Genomic DNA, 17,300 nt, shown 5'->3' on the forward strand with positions numbered 1-17,300 from the left:
TCAACTCAGAAGCCATGACACAGCTCTGGTCCAAGCCTGGGATGCACAGAAGTAGCAACGGGTGCATGGTGAGTGAAGCCTTTCAGAAGATGCATTTTCTTCACTAGTTACAGACCCAACACAAAGAAAAGGACTCAGTTGACCAAATGCAAATACCTATACCTTAAACATCCCCATCTGAGCTTGTAGTCTAGATGGCCTTTAGGGTCAAGAGGGAGAAACAGGCACTCACAGGGTGTAATCTATCTCATCTGAAAGGAAATGGTTAAAATAGGGCAGTCTTTCTATTGACTATAAAAGGTGTAGCATGACTTGCTCAAAAGCAATATCTACAGTGTGGGTGTTCACTGTTAGGTGAAGTGTCTCATATCTTCATCTAATAAAGGAAGATAGCAGAGTTACATTGATTTCAGTTGTAAAAATCATCCACACTTAAATTCCCCTTCCACACTAGCATTTCTAAACGTTTTTGGCTTTTTTATAATATTGCCCAGGCTAAAGCTTTCCACAAACAATTTGCAGTCAGGAGAACAGTAGTACAATTGCTGGCCTAAACAAGAAACTTTGCCATCAAGCAATCAAAATCTTCTCTGACATCTCACCACCCATATAAAACCCCAACAAAGTTTAATGTTAGTATATGGAAGTACTGTTCCATATAGATACAGAAAAGTGGATGCTAACAAGAAAGAAACAAAACAAAAACCAGACAAATGAATTGCCTTATCTCCAGAAAGTTACCTTGTAAATTTGCAGGATTATGTTTTTTTAACTATTCTTTAAAGTGATATTTTATTTTAAACAATAACCTAATTGCTTGATATATTTCTTTTAACATTTATATCATCAGTCCTGTAAGGACACAACTTGCCACATTAGAATAACTCTTTTTGCTCAGTTTCATGATAATATTTTAGCTGTTGTTAAGCAGGTATATTTTATAAAGAAAAGAAGTGGCTTGTAGACTGCAGAAGGCAATGAAATAGCAGGATTGTGCTGAAGTGTAATTCATAATGAGTATTCTGGTCTCTCTTTGCTTTGTTTGTAGTGGTAGGAGTTAGGAAAGACAATCTCCCATTAAGAACAGGCACATCTTTACGATGCTGCACTAAATTGAAATGCCTTTCTTATTATGGTAATGCCTGAAGAAAAATCAAGATTGGGTCTTCATTATTTGTATAGTGCTTAGCTAAAAACTGCTTAGTGTTTACAGTCCAGGTAGACAATACAAAGGAGAGGAAAAGCGTGCACTATGTAAGCAGAGTTAGCAGCAGTAGCAAACATGAGGTGGGGTATTTTGGGGTTTTTTTTGGTAATGATGAACAAAAATAAAACACATTCAAGAACTGAAAGAAAGAGACCAAAGAGATATAGCAGGCCAAGAAGGGAAAAGTGAGGTAAGGACTGCAAAGACAATAGCAGGGGAAGTTTGGATCATACCACCATTCAGCACAGGGCACAGCAGGACACAGTCTCGGCAAGTCTTTAGCTTCCTTCTTCAATTGTTCTAGACCATGTTGTTGGTATCTACAGTCCTCTGCCTTCCTATTTCCATCAGAGGCTTTAGTGGGAGAGGGACATTGGGAAGGCACTCCCTGGGACCCTAATGCCCCTGAGGTTGAAGTGAGAGATGGACTTGAACTGGGTGACACTTTAACCCTTCCACATTTAATGGAGTTGTTGCTGCTTTAATTGCTTCTGAGCAACTCCATCAGGTTAAACATATGTGTTTAACCAGGTGCCTGTTGGCAGGTTTGAGTACTTTAGCAAGCATAAATTAGCATAGCCTTACTGACATTAACAAGATGGGACTGATTTACGGTCACTAAGGAGCCTCAGTTTTGTATCCAAGTAGCCAGTAATGCTCTGGGACCTTTATATAGAAAAAGAAAGCTCCTCTGCAGGAACTCCTTTGGACACTTCTTGACAGGAAAGAATTGCTTTGAATGTTAACAGGACTAGTTTGTGTTCAGAGCTGCCGGAAGGAGTGATTATGCAAGTAGATGTATACCATTTTTGCTATCCTTGATGTTTTATTGGCTCACTTTGTATGAAAGATGTGGGTGATGGAGTTACAATGTCCTCATTGTCATGCTGGTTTGAATTAATGAGATTTCAACTTTTATCTGAGCATATGGCTCTTTTATCCTAATTTTTGCAAACACTCTAAAAACAATAGCAATTTCTCTCCCTCCACTTACCCTTACACCCTACTTTAACACAGAGAAGAGCTGCAGCTCATCCACCTGCATGTTCATTTCAACAGATGTAGTATAATAACAGGCCTGTTGCACAGCAAAATTACTATTGCTAGAACAAATGCAGTGCTTTAAAGAGCAGCTAGCCACCTATAGGTACAATATGAGTGGAGTTTTTACAAGCATCCCCATGCTAACCTTCAATAGCTGCCCAACATAGACCATGCAGCAATGTCTCTGGAAGGAGGTGACACTATCAGACAGGGATTCCCTTCTTAGTTTTTGCACAGGTATGAAGGTGTCTTAATTCTGCGTTAGGTTAAAAACAAAGGAAGAATAAGGCTTTCTGTATTTAGGGATAAGACTATTGATTTATGGATTCCACTGACACTGGTGGACAACCTATGCCAGTAAATAACGTTCTTTGTTCTTCCACAGCAGAAAAAAACAAACATTCAGTGAAGATCCATACAGATATTATATTGCATAAACAAACATGGTAACTTACTGAAAGAAGACAGTTCATCCATTACTATTGGTACAACACACAAAAAGCAACATGTAGAGACATCAAAGATTAAAACTTCAAACACTCCAGGAGTCAGAAGGCAAAATAATGATCCCTGAGAGCAGATAGCAGAGGAGAGAAAGAGGCTAGGGGAGCACATAGCATGTGTTTTTCTACATGCCCTGGGAGTCTGTGTGCCACTCAGTAGTTTGCAAGTCCCAGAGATAAGCTAAGGCCTGGCAGCATTAGAATCTGTGTCATTGCTATTTATTTGACAGTCACAGCAGTTTCCTATCTCTCTGTAAATTAGCAGTTAGCATCTCAAAAACCCTTTACCACTGAGTCTGAGTGTCTGTATGAATCTGAAGAGACAGAAACAGGATTATCATTGACAGACTCTGGCTCCTCTTTATTTATTCACAGGAGTCACTGCGTTCCCATGCTTACAGAAAAGAGAGGTTAGCATTAAGGTTACGGTGGCCGCTGAGTATGTCAGAGCTCACCTTGCGCCTCTGCACTGACAGTTATCAGTCTAGCCCTTAGTCATTTGGCACTTCTATCATAGCAGACATGAGTTCTTCTTACTTTGGAGTCCATTCAAGTTATCTAAGGGTGCTCAGTGCTATGGGTGCACATGTGCCTCTCCGTCTCACATTGCTCCACCTTTATCTCCAGTACGAGCAGACACATTCCATATGTGAGCACAAAATGGGTCAGAGCAGCCCCACAACTGAAGCACCAAATTCAGTGTTTCACACGTACCTCAAGCACACCACTGCTCAGAGGTCTTGGCAGCCAGCCTGCTCCTTCCATGCCGGTCACACGTCATGCATCTGCCTACGCTGCTGACACCTGCCATTCAGAACTTATCTCACTTGTGTGAGCTTGGCCAGTCACTGCAGTCTTAGCCAAGAGTATTGCTTGATAAAAGGCATTCGTGTTAACAGGAAATTCATGCAGGAAGAGGTGGAATTCCTCTACCAGGCCTTCATGATTAAACAGATCCTATGCAAACACGATGTTTCACGGCCTGTAACAAAATAGATGCATAAGCATTTTGGTTTATGGTCAGTAGCCTACAGCAATGTTGGAAAGCTCAATCAGTTCACTGGATGGCTTTGCAAAATACTCCCCTATTGATTTACTCACAAAAAAGAGAGAGCTTCCTTTCAACACGTCCCTTTACCCTTGCCACTTTTTCAGTCATGCTAAGCATTTTAGATAGATATAGATATATATAATGTCTTGCTTCCTACATTTATAATAAATCATTCATGTATGCTTGCATTTCATAAAGGACATTTTTGCATATTTTAGGACATTTCTGCAGTTAAGTCTCCTGAACCATATAGAATTTATTGCCAGGGAACTGCAATTGGTCAGTCAGTACTCACTCAACTGCATCTAGTATGCAATGTGTTTGTGTTTTCTCGCTTCAGTCATTGCATTGTTTGAAATTTTTACAGCCCACATTAGTGAAACAAAACTGCGTACCCATAGAGTTTGAAATTAAAGGGGGGACTTGTATTTAAGACTGCCATTGCTTTTATCTGATCAGGATAAACAACGGAAACTTCTTATCTCTATATATCAATCTTCTCAAAGTACAGTAGACTGATAATATTATACAGCCAAAGCAAACTGGTAAGTAGCAATAGAGGATGAGACTGACAGTTTATATCAGCCCACAACATTTTGTTTCATTAGAGGACCCTTGACTACACAGTCCTGTGTAATATATGTTGAAAAATCAGTGTGTCCATCTGCTCATCACTTTTTTTTTAGCTGTTCATTAGGTGGAAAATAGCTCTCAGTGACCCAAAACATTATAAGGAGAGTTCTCAGCTATCACTTTGCTGAGAGCAAAGGGAAAATACTTATCTCCCAGGCTATTGAGGTGCAGTGTGATCACAGTTCAGACAATCCTATGACATTATCAGCAATGATACCTCTTAATCTAGTAGGCCTAAGTCTTTCCCATGTGAAGTGATATACCCCAGTGAAGTGTCAATCTGTGATCTTCCCTTTCCTTCACATCCACCTTGCCTAGCAGAGTGGTAGGGTTCACTGTACTCTGGATGAGAGCCTGGGAAGCAGTTTCCCATTACCTCTTTCACTACAGAAGAATTCTAGCACCACATGCTTAGACCTTGACCATTTGCTAGCACAAGCTCTTGATGCCTGTGTGTGAAGTCCAATATAGGATACAGCCTAAAATTCCAGAAGGGTGTCTAGACTGTAATAAAATGTCTGTAAACTGCTTCACTGCCAGCTTTCAGTGTCCCAGGTTGTCGTTTAGTCCCAGTAAGGACTAGGAAATACCTTGTTGCCAAAGCCAAGTCTGATTTGTGCATCCATTTTACAGCAGTGCCATCAGTTTTTGGAACAAGCTGCACAGCATTGCAAACCTACAAAGCCAGCAAAATGCAGGAAGAAAAGCACAGTCTGGAAAGGAACTTAGTCTGGATAAAGTTTAGGTGAGTTTGTAACCCTCAATATTCAACAGCTTCTTTACTGCTTGGCTTATCTTTTGACTTGATTACAGATGGATCCATTATCTACAGTTTTTATCTCCCAGACTGACTGTCAGAGATTAGAGTTTTGGTTTGCAGACATTGAGGCAAAAGGTGTATTAATCATCTTGGCTTTCAAAGTGTGTGCTTTATCAGAACCATAGTTTGATTGACTGATTTCAATATTTTCATCACATGCGGCTCATGAAAATAAGGTTCCCAAGATTTCATGACCCTGATTTCTTCAGCAGGCTGCTACCTGCCCAAAATCCAAACCTATTGGAGGAGACTGAAGATACTTTTCATTTCATTAAAATGACAGAAGATATGTTTCTAAATCCAGCAGATGGTCTTGAAAATTTCAGACATCCATCTTCAACTACAGGTCTCATGAATGTTATGGGTAACACCAGGTACTAAGAGCATTGGTACAGCATTGGTCTCACCTTGGAAGGAGAAGTAAAGAGGATAAGTCAGTTTGTAGACCTTCATGGGCACCCTTTGGACCATCCTTCATGACAACATTCCAACTAACGCTACTTAATCTTCAGATGGTACAAGAAAATTCTTGCAAATATTCAGTGCAGGTTAAATGAATCCTTCCCTTTAAATATATTTCAGCTTTATTCATGAGACAAGACCTCAAAAGGTAACAAATCCCCAGTCACTCTAGGTCAGCACAGATGTTGAAATCCTGGGATGTCATCCAATAACTCTAACGTTAAAGATATTGCATTCCACATCTATAGAAAAGGATAATCAAACAGATTTCTTTTGTATAATGCTTTGCGGGCAACTTTCTATGAGTATCCAGTACTATGTTTTTAGTAATAGACAACTTGTATAACAGGTAACTGTTAAACAAAAGAAAGAAAATAAATCATTCTTTTCATTAAATGATCTTACTGAAAAATTTGACAAACCACGTTTTATTAATATGACTGTAAGAAATCTATAATTTGCAAAAATAATTGCTTTAGTGATATCAGCCATCTCAAAAAGCATAGGGCTATTTAAATCATCTAATCATCTTGTCATACTTTTCAAACTGAAGCATTAGTATCTTGATCAAGGGTTTGTATGCAGCTGAGACCTTCAGCCTTGATTTAATCTGACTCCCTGCTGACATTGAATGGAAACACGTAAATCTTATTAGGCTTACAGTGATTTCCTTCAATCATGAATTTAATAAAGCAGGTTGGTTTCTTTCAGTGTGCCAAAATCTGTAAAGTTCCAAAAGCTAAATAACTTTCTATTAAGTAAACAGAAATTCGGTATGCAGGAGTATTAAAGTACATTATACAACACCAAGACTGGAACTTGAGGGATCATTTGTGAAACCCTGAACCCATTACGAAGTTCACATTTTTGAAGGGAAATACTTGTGCGCTGACCATAGAGTCCTGTTATTGTAACTGGAAAGGCATGGATTTTTTAATGAACTGTGCAAAGTTAGTTTAAATTATAATGTAGTCTAATCTATACAGTCGTGTACCTGTGACCACTATACCAGGTGACAAAAGAGACTGATGTCTTTCTACTGCTTGATCAGCTACTATCAAAGGTTCTACATTGGGACTTTTAACTGGAAGAGTACAGGTTAAAGTTAACCTAAAAATCCTTACAATTAATTATTAGAGGGCTCATTTAATCCTCAGGTACAACTTCATAAGCCCCATGGAAATCAGACAAAGTGGTATGTTTGTGTCCCAGAGGAGAGCTGGATCCTTAGCTAAATACTGCTTTTATTTTACAGAAGAGCAGACCTTCTGACAGCCACAAGAACAAACCCTTCAAAGTACCTGACCTCAGAAAAAAATGTCATAGCCTGATATACTTACCATTAAAACTTCTGACTCATTTGAATGGATGTTTTAGCTGAAGTTTTATCAAATCTGACATAAGATGCCCTGTGCAGGTTTCTTCATCATGAGTTGCTGCAGCCACTGTGGATTTAAGTAGGTGAATCCTATGATGTCTAGTCATACTAGGAGATCACTTCCATATCCTGGGCTGCATAAAAAGAGAATGGACAACAGATTGAGGGAGGTGATTCTGCCCCTGTACGCTGCTCTGGTGAGACCCCACCTGGAGTCCTGCATCCAGCTCTGGAGTCCTCAGTACAGAAAAGACATAGACATGTTGGATGAAGAAAGGCTGAGAGGGTTGGTGTTGTTCAGCCTGGAATAGAGAAGGCTCTGGGGATACCTTATTGAAGGCTTTCAACACTTAAAAGGGGCTTTTAAGAAAGATCGGGACAGACTGTAGCAATAGGACAAAGGGTAATGGTTTTAAACTAACAGAAGGTAGATTCAGACTAGATATAAGGAAGAAATTTTTTACAATGAGGACAGTGAAACACTGGAACAGGTTGCCCAGAGAGGTGGTAGGTGCCCCATCCCTGGAAACATTCAAGGTCAGGTTGGACAGGGCTCTGAGCAACCTGATTTAATGATGTCCCTGCTTATTGCATGGACAGGTTGGACTAGATGACCTTTAAAGGTCCCTTCCAACCCAAACTATTCTATGATTCTACAATTCAATGACTTGGAAACCATTAAATGCTTGTACTGCCATACGCCGTATCCTGTATTTTTCAGACTTTCACATGTAAATCTCTAATAAGGTACTTGTCTATCCTTTTGCAAGAAGTGCTAAAGAAGACATTGGACAAATATAGGAGATGGTGTACATCTTGCAAAGATACACCAAAATCTGTCCCACGTTAAAGCTATTTGAGCAACAAATAAGTTTATATTCTCACAGAAGGAAACACAGCACACAGGAAATGAAAAGCCAGGAGACAGGAATGTAAAGAGGCAGATCCAGACTAAACTTCTGAATTTTCCCTATCAAATATCTTAGAAGACATTTTCATTAGCAAACGTAAGTGAAAATAGTCCTGTTATTAACAAAGACTGCATAAAATCCCCATAGTCTTAAGTGAGAAGACAGATTTGTGAGTGATAAAAGCTTGAATTCAATAAAGAGTCCATTAGACACATTTAAAACGAACACAGATATTGCATTGAAACATGATTTATGAAACCTTGCAGACACTTAAGTGTATATAAAATTATGCCTCTATTGTTAAAATCAGGGTACATGCTTTTCATGATCAGTGAAGTTACTTTTATTTTTAATAGCTTTTTGCGGGCGGGGAAGGGGCACACATGGCAGAAGCTATCTACAAGTGTGGGTAGGATTTGATGAAAAATATTAGCTGAAAAAATCAAGGGAATTTTTTAAATGTCAAAACATTTTTACAATTTTCATTTTGGAAAGGCCAAAATCTTTGCTTTCTATGCTTTCAAAATAATAAAAAGATAAGTTCATAATAGATTAAAATAAGGAAGGAAGGGTTAAAGGTCTTAAATAGCCCACAACCAAATGGTATTTTATTTCAGATTAAACTTTTTTTTGACTGATGTGACAATTAAGTAGCATGGGATTTCCTCTTCCATTTTGCAGAAATCCTCTTTTCCCATGCAAAATTTGTTTTGACTTGAACTGGCCTAATTTTTTCAATGTTGGGGGTTCAACGACTATATTTATTCATGACGGTAAGTCATATCACAACATTGGCACTACAAGACAACAATAACTGAGTAGTAAATTCAATATATTTGAGAGTCTAAAGATTTAAGGAACAATATGTTCTGCTCTCTCTTTTCTACTGAGTGTTTTCCATGGACTACAGAGATTTTTTTTTTATTTTTTTTTACTGTTTTATAACACAAATGAGAAATAAGTAGCTCAGACACTTCTTCAGACTCTTACCCTTTTATATAAATATGTATATGTATTAGTTTTCATGATGTGCTAAGCCCACTGCAATCATTCAGAAATAGTTGAATGCTATTCCAAGACACTCACATTCTAACAGCCAAGAAGACAGAGAGAAGGCAAGAGAAAAGAAATGCTGCTTTAAAAGGAGATTGAATGGACATATTAGAAGTAAAAATATGTGTAAGCTGCAGTGTATGAAGTCTTTTTCACTTCATTTATGAATGTCTCAACATCTAGTATCACTGAACAGGTATCACTGAGCATGTAGACATCAAAGAACTCAAGATGATATATAGGCAAAATGGTCCACAAGTTAGAGGAAAAAATAAACAAGAAAAATCTCATTTATTTTCCTGCTGTGAGGATTATGTGAGTTGTGCTGTTAGAGACCTACAACCAGACTCAGGCCCACAGCTCCTCTGACACGGTACAGTTTGACAGACCAAGGAAAAAAGAAGTAGCCAGCGACTTAAATGAGAAATGCGATTGGGAACATTAGCAGATACGATGCTTCAGTGATTCACCCTTATACCATATGCACATACAAACAGAGAGTGTACAAGTCTAAGGCCAGATCCAACTGCAGCAGCCGTGTGCATACCATCAGCCACCACACCATTTCATTCCCAAGGCATTTCACAAACTGTGCCCATCAGATCTGTGTGGGTAGTCCATGTGGAGGAGGTTCTTTTTCTTCCTAGTTATTGGTATGGCAACAGTTAGTTACATCTTGGTTGCATTCAGAAAATGATAGAAATTCTTTGGCTGGATCACAAACAGGCAAAAAATGTGACAAATGTTAAAAAGTGTTTTTATCAAACCGTTCTTAAGTGGATAATAGCCTACTGCATTATGGCAGGGAACTATAATTTTTCTCTTCCCAAATGGGTTTAACTGCTTGTTGAATAGTGTCACCACTGTGATAGAAATGGAAATGTCAATCATGTACTGCCCTTAGAGCTCCTATTTGATAAATGAAGTTTACTTCTTATAGATAGTTTATTTCTAAGATTTACAGAAAAAGAAAATTAGATAACTTCTTCCCTTTGAACTTTGGCACCTCTTGGAAAGCCCGGAAGAGAGCATCCAAGTAAAATAAAATCTGAGCTTCAGTTTCCTCCTCTCTTCAAGCAGTGCTGATGAATTGGGGCAGATCCAAGAGTTCCAATGGTATAAGAGGCTGAGCACTTTTTGTAGGCCAGCAGTAACATAAAAATCCTCACGGAATCACAGCAGATATATGGTTTAGTAGTAAGGTCTCAGAAAGAAGTGTGTTGTGTATTTCGATTCCTGCAGATCCCAGGTTTCTTGAAGACTCTGCTCAAGCAGTCTTGACCATCCCAGTCTGAGACAACAAATTGAAACGCATGACTGTCTTCAGCTGTGATGGGACTGAAACAAAACATCCATGAAGTCTGTGGAGCGTTGGGTCTAGGTATAAATGCTATCTTTGAGAGCCAGCTACACTAATCATTGCCCAGCCATACACTGATAGCCACACTGCTATAAACCATGAAGCTTACGCAAGGCTTTCTTCCCTTGCCCATCAGGGAACTGGGCTTATCTACTTCCATCTTATAACACTTTGGGAAAGCTGACTGTTTTCCAGTGATAACATCCTGAATCTTGAGATATACCCAAGATACATGGGCATGTATGTGTGTATAAGATATTTAATCTTAGTCCCACAAGCTGTTCCTGAAGTCCTTTCTTAAGACTATGTTCTATCTGCAAGGAACCGTCTTGCTCTCTGATTCATTCTGTTAAACACATCTTGGCTAATCAAACTGTTGACTTTTATGAGATGATTAAGGAAGCAGTTCCTTGTTATTTATGCCTAGTAACGGTCTTTTTAGATGATACTGTAAAGTCTACCCTCAGAATGAATCAGGAAAGGATGAGGAAAATACCATCTATCTTCTTCAATGAAAATTCTTGTTCTGAAACAAGCTTTTTCTAGCATTATACTTCTTTTTAACTATATGGCCTCCAGAAATACAGACAGATTTCTTTTCTTCTTCAATAACACCCATCACTCCACCTCACTGGGTATATTCCAAGCTTACTGATACTGTTCCTAGCATCACTTCTGTGCTGGAAGGGATATTTCTAAGATGTTATTTCCTAGACACAATGCTGCTGACCTGCTACCATCACAGTCAAAATCATAAAAAATAACATAATTAATGGAATTCCCAAATTTTCCGGCTAATCTTCCCAAGATATGTGAGATGGATGCATTATTTTTAGAGGTATGTTTTTCAGCATATCTAGATTCTCAAAACATCAGAGGCAAAAATTCAAGTGAAAAATAATCCCATATTTCTGGGAGCCAGACAGTGAAGTCTAGATGGGAGAAATCATATGAAGTAAAAGATATGTTTAGAGAATACTTTATTTCTTACAGAACATTTGATCATTTCTAGTTATAATAATAATTTAACTGGTCATGTGCAGTGTTCTTCAGGCATGGTTTACACAGTACTTCTTGAGTAGATTGCTGTTCATAGAAGATGACAGACAGTGTCATTGTAACGGTCTTGTGGTGAACAAAGGAAGCTATTTACTAAGTGGAGCGGAAATCAGAGACAGGTGATTCCTCAGATATGATTTTTCAGATTGTTAGGTCTTTGACTGCACATGCTAACACATATAATTCTGTGAGCTAAGAAAAAGAAATTAGGCAGAAGGGCACTGATCATGCAGGATGATGTCCTTTTGGGAGTAGAAAGTGTTGGCGAGTCTTAAATCCTTCTCACATGGAAAAATTGTGCCCAGTTCTCATGGACTTTAGTGACAGATCTGAGAAAGGTTTCTGAAATACAAAAAAAAAAAAAAAAAGGTTTCTGAAGTACTTGTGTGTGTAACCCTGTCAAAGGAATATCTAAAACAGCTTCACATGTGTAATGTTGCTTATAAAGGTACTCTGAGGAGCTCTACATCTGATAATGACATTGTTTTCTCTTGAGCTCTTTGAAAACAGCTTGGGACATCATACAGGTAACTGCAGCTGATATACATATATACATGGTGTATTCCTCCCTTATTCCTATTGAAAATCTTCACTGATTGGTCTCTTGTAGACCTGGATGGGAAACAAAATTTTGTTCCATGGGAAATTAGTTTCTACTTCAAAGCAGAATGAAAAATTGGAGTATCAAAATTGTAGGACAAAAAACTATAAGAATTTTAAAAATAAAATTGTCAAATGAAGAATTACCATACCTGTGATTGGAACAAAAGTTCCCATATAACTTGATCTGTTTCATTCTTTTGTTTTTTAATTCAAATAGTTATTTGGAACTGAAAAGTATCTTTGTTTCAAGCTGTCACCTTGAAAAGTGGGGGGCTTTGTCTTGTTTTGATTACCCCAATTGTGAAATAAAAAATATGCATTGAAATTGACATTTTCCCACAGAAAGTTCTTATTTCAGCAAAACCACATTTTCCAAGAGGAAAATTTTTCATGTAAAAATATTTCAACCTGCTTTACTTACTTGCCAGGAAATATGAAGCTGTCTATAACCGGCATCTTACTAAAATTTTTCCAACATGAAAGTTGTTATAATTTTGCAGCTGAAACTTTTAAAATGTTCTGTTGACGAAGAGAATTTGGCCATGAAACAGAACAGTGCTTATTATAGCACCAACGCCCAGAAGTCAGTTAGCACACTTCATGGCTATCACATGTTCAATTACAGTGGCAAATTCTAAGCATGGGTCAAACGCAAATAAACCCAGGAGTTTAAATTTCTGCTTCTTTAAACATTCCAGATGTAGAAGTTTTTCCATTTACTTCACCTCAGTCAACTGAGTTCAATGTGGTGGAATAATTAATCCCCTCAAGTGTTCTGCAAATATTTCAGTCTAGATATACCTTTACCTCTTTGTGAATGCTGATATACTTTCTAACAAAGGTATAAGAACAAAGCAATTCAAACCCAGTTAGCAGATTAGAATCAACATAGAATTTTACCAAAAAAATCAAGTAAAAAGTCTGTAAAAAAGCAGAATGTAAACAGCACGCTTTAGAAATGTTTGTTGTTACTACAAAATACAATGTTACATGAACAAGATTGTTATACAGTCTTATTTGCAGTAATTTACCGGGCACTTATTCTAATCAAGCAGAAACTGATGCTTTAGGATAGCTCAGTGTTTTGATATCCACACTGAGAAGTTTTACAGATGTTAGGTTTCCATAAAGTGATGAAGATCTACTCTCAAAAAAACAGGTCTATTTAAGGATCTGAAATTAGTCACCTCTAAACTATAAACAGCATCTTTCTTCCATTTTTAAAGTCTTGTTGTTTCTTTCATACTTTAGCTCCATGTAGTTGACTAACCAATAATGACACAAATGACTTAATTTTAAAAAATAGGCTAGTATTGGAAAATTTAAATCCTGAATTAAACTTTCCAATAATTACTTGGGTACACTGAAATCTGTTAGCCTCCTTCGTATCAAGGTTTATAATTCCACCACTACACAGAAGCATATGAATATCTTCATTTGTACATATACACATTTACAAACAATTCTGCCAGTATGAATCCCAAATCCAGCACTTGTGACACCATTGCAAGAAAGAAATAAGTATTTGAAAATCAAACTCTGACATTTCTGGATAGACGCTCAAGTGCCGTCTACATAGAAAAAAGCTGCCTTTATGCTGTATTTCGTGTTAACATACAAAGTTAAAAGGGCATTTCTCATAGTGCTTTAACACGTTTCTTGCAGTCAGAGCATAAGTATATGGGTAAGACAATCATATATTCCTGGGAAAAAAATGTGTGATGAAGTGAGGTCCTGCCTTGGGAGCCAACTTAAAACAGGAATCTAATGCAGGATAGGATATGAGGAATCCTTTTTGTCTCCAACATACTGAGATTTCTCACTCTGAACCAATTCTTCCCACAGAACTACCTAAATTCTCTCCCTCCTGTGAAGTCATTAGACTAACCTTTACAACATGAATAGAGGAAGGGGTGATCTTTTTTTGACAGCAGTAATAAGCACAGACCTTTAATTTCAATTACGCAGAGAAAAACATAGAAATGGAGGCATGAAGCGACACTAGTCTAGGTAATATCAAGGTCAGTTAGTACCAAAAGCATTCCATTTCTGCTTTTATAAAATTAAGAACCTCAGCAGGAGAAGGCTGGAATATCAATAGCAATGGAGTAAGGTGTACTGGGGGAATGCTGACTGTTTTCTGAACTGGCCTAGAAACACGAGAAATTAGAAGAGTCCAAACCGGACATTAAATGGCACTACGGACAGGGCAAGTTATAGATACAGGTAAGGGAGTAAGTTGTCCACAGTAGTAGAGCCAGGGACAGCAAATGGCTATTCAAGACCTAGAAAGCCAGGTCTGAAGCCACTGCTCAGAAGAAAGAGTCAGAGTATGTTGGTCAGCTACGGCTGCAAACACGAAAGTGTGGGAGAACCAGCGATTAGCAGGAGGGTTCATGGCACCTTTTCCAGGCAGAACCAGACACTGGCAGAACTGAAACTTTTTAACCCTCTTTGCATTAAAAAAAGGTACACTGACTTCTCTAAAGCTCTCCTTTGGCATCTTGCCTTCACATGGAAGAACTGTCCAAGTTTGGATGTTCCCAGGGGACACAGATTGGATTTTTGCACATTGCTGAAGAACTTTGAGCTATCTATGATCATGGTTTCCACAGAAATAGACTCTTAAATCTCCTTCTTGGTCTTCCTCAATCTGGGTCTTCCTCAATTCAGGTTGCCCAAGGCTCCATAGGCTTTTGGCTACAGCAGATCCAGGTGGACCACTCTGCCAGTCCAGAATGAGACAAGTCCATAAGACTGTGGCTAGCTTTCCTCACAATACAAATCTCCAATTTAAATAGTTCTTTTAGGAAGAATCATGGGAATGAGTGCTGTAAAAGCTGTGTATTCCTGATTTAACATTGCGTGGCTGTAAGGGGAAGGGACTAGGAGTCTCTAATAACAGGGATTTGGTTGTACTAAGAGCAGATTCCTCATCACCTTACACTGCTTGAGAGCCTTAGTGAAATTGGACATGAAGCCAGGGACCTGACCTTGAAGCAAGCTGAAATATCATATAATTACTGTTCTGTGTAAGTCCACTGCTTCTCTCCTCCCAGCTCTTTCACAAGCTTGGCTGACTAAAGAGCTATTTTGAGATTTAACATATTTTTAAAATATTGTACTGTACCTTACATAGAAGTTGCTTAACTCACTTTGACAAACTCATGTTTATATTGTCAATTTGCAGGTCCCAAGCTATCACTTATCTGCCAACCAGCCTTCTTTTTAGGGATCACATATTTGTTGTTGGAATACAAAGTAGTTTGCACTTATTATTAATGATTATGTTTAAAATAAAAATATTTATATGAATAATGGTACAAAATAAATCTTTAAATTTCCCATACCTTGCTCACTCTGAGCAGCTAACTGAATATATCAAGACAGAGCTTAGCCACAACAGACAAGAATGAAAAAAAAGTCTACTCCAGAAAGGAAGCATGCTAGTAACTCTAAAACATTCTGAAAAATATTCAGAAGTTAACAACTCAAAAAACTAAAATTAAATTAAAACAGTATCCCTTTGTAAGAAAAATCTTTGAAAGGTTTTTTAAAAATTTAAAATGTCTTATTTAATATCCAAAGATAATAAAGAGAAAGAAAAGAAGAAACAATCATCTATGTTTATTACTAAGAGTCACACAGCATCAAAATTCAGTGCATTGTCACCTCAATGAATTAAGATAAGGAATATTTTCTCTAACAACAATAGCAAGGGACCGAATAAGGTGCTTGTAGTTCAGGTCTCATAATTAGTCCATTGTGATTATTAATGAAGAATACATAGACCTCTTAGGTCCCTAACTCCTCTGAGGAGTCCACTTTCCTAACTGGCTTCTTGTTAAATTACTAAATATCCTCAGGAAGCCGTTACATTAGTTTATGAGTCCAGGTTGAAGTGCAAGAAGCAAATAGGCAATGAAAAATTTTGGACCCAGTCAGACTTAATGAATGCTGTATGCAAGATTTTTGCAAGCCCTAGGTGAAATCCACAGCATTCATTAAGCCTCAGCAATGTCCCTCTCATGTGATCTGAACTGGGTTGTATCTGTTCTTTTCCACGTTCTCCAAAGGTAAAGCACAGGACATAGTGCCTAGAGTATCTGGATCAGTGTATTGCTCAAGTGCATTAGTGACAGTACTGACAACCTCAAACATGTAAAATTTATGAATCACTTCTCTCTCAAAAAAATATTTTTTTTTAATTATATATTTACATGCTTTTCTCCCTCACTTTCTGAGCCTCCAGGGTGAAACTGTGCCTTGTTTTCAAGTTGCTCTTTGAAAGGAGAAGGTTAGGAAGATATTTTTTTCTGTTTTAAGAAAAGTTGAAAATCCCAGTCATTGGCTTTCAAGAATCACACTTCTAAGAAAAAAACATCCAATGTCACTCAGACCCATGATGAAATATTTACATTTGCCACTGCTTTTAGTAATAGTAATTAGTGTCCGATGTCTCTTCTCACTAATTCTTTAGTTTCATCACCCCTATGAGCTGAGATACAGTTAGGAATAGGATTAACATCCCCCTCTGCCCCCACATTTCTCCTTAGTATAAATAGAAGGTATGAAGATTAGCAATAGCACATCAGTCAGCTAAGTGTAATGACCGATATTTCTGATCTCCACTAGGCTACAGGACTTTTCCCAAACTGTTCTTGTTTGAATTACAGCATGCGCTTAAAAAAAAACAAACACCAAAAGAAAACCACAAAAACAAACAAACAAACAAACAAAAAACAAATGAAACAACTGCCCAAAAATATCTATGTTATATTTAAGCATTTCTGTTGAAGAATCCACCTTGGTAAATATTCTGATATCTAATTGTCTTTTATGGAAGAAAAAGAAGGTTCCTTAATTCAAGATTGAACGTGTTTTACTTCAAATGCAGACAATGAGTCTGCCAAAGACTGCTTTGTTATCACATTTCTCTTGCTCCCAATAACTCTTCCTTTCACCCATTCTCAGTTTTTAGTACTTCTCTTGCACTCTGGACACATGAAATGGACACGCTATTCCAGTAGATGTTGCTTTCACAAACACAGATGTGATAGAGTGTCCATGCTCATAGGTTTTGTTTCTACAGTTAAGAGGTACATCAGTGCTTTTAGCTACACTGTCACATTGGGAGTTCCTCTTCAATGTGTATAATTCCGCATAAACAAAGCCCACCTGCCTTCTCCCCCCCCAGATATCAAAGTAATCTCCAG

This window comes from Phalacrocorax aristotelis, chromosome 1 (assembly GCF_949628215.1).
Source record: "Phalacrocorax aristotelis chromosome 1, bGulAri2.1, whole genome shotgun sequence".
Taxonomy (NCBI): domain Eukaryota; kingdom Metazoa; phylum Chordata; class Aves; order Suliformes; family Phalacrocoracidae; genus Phalacrocorax; species Phalacrocorax aristotelis.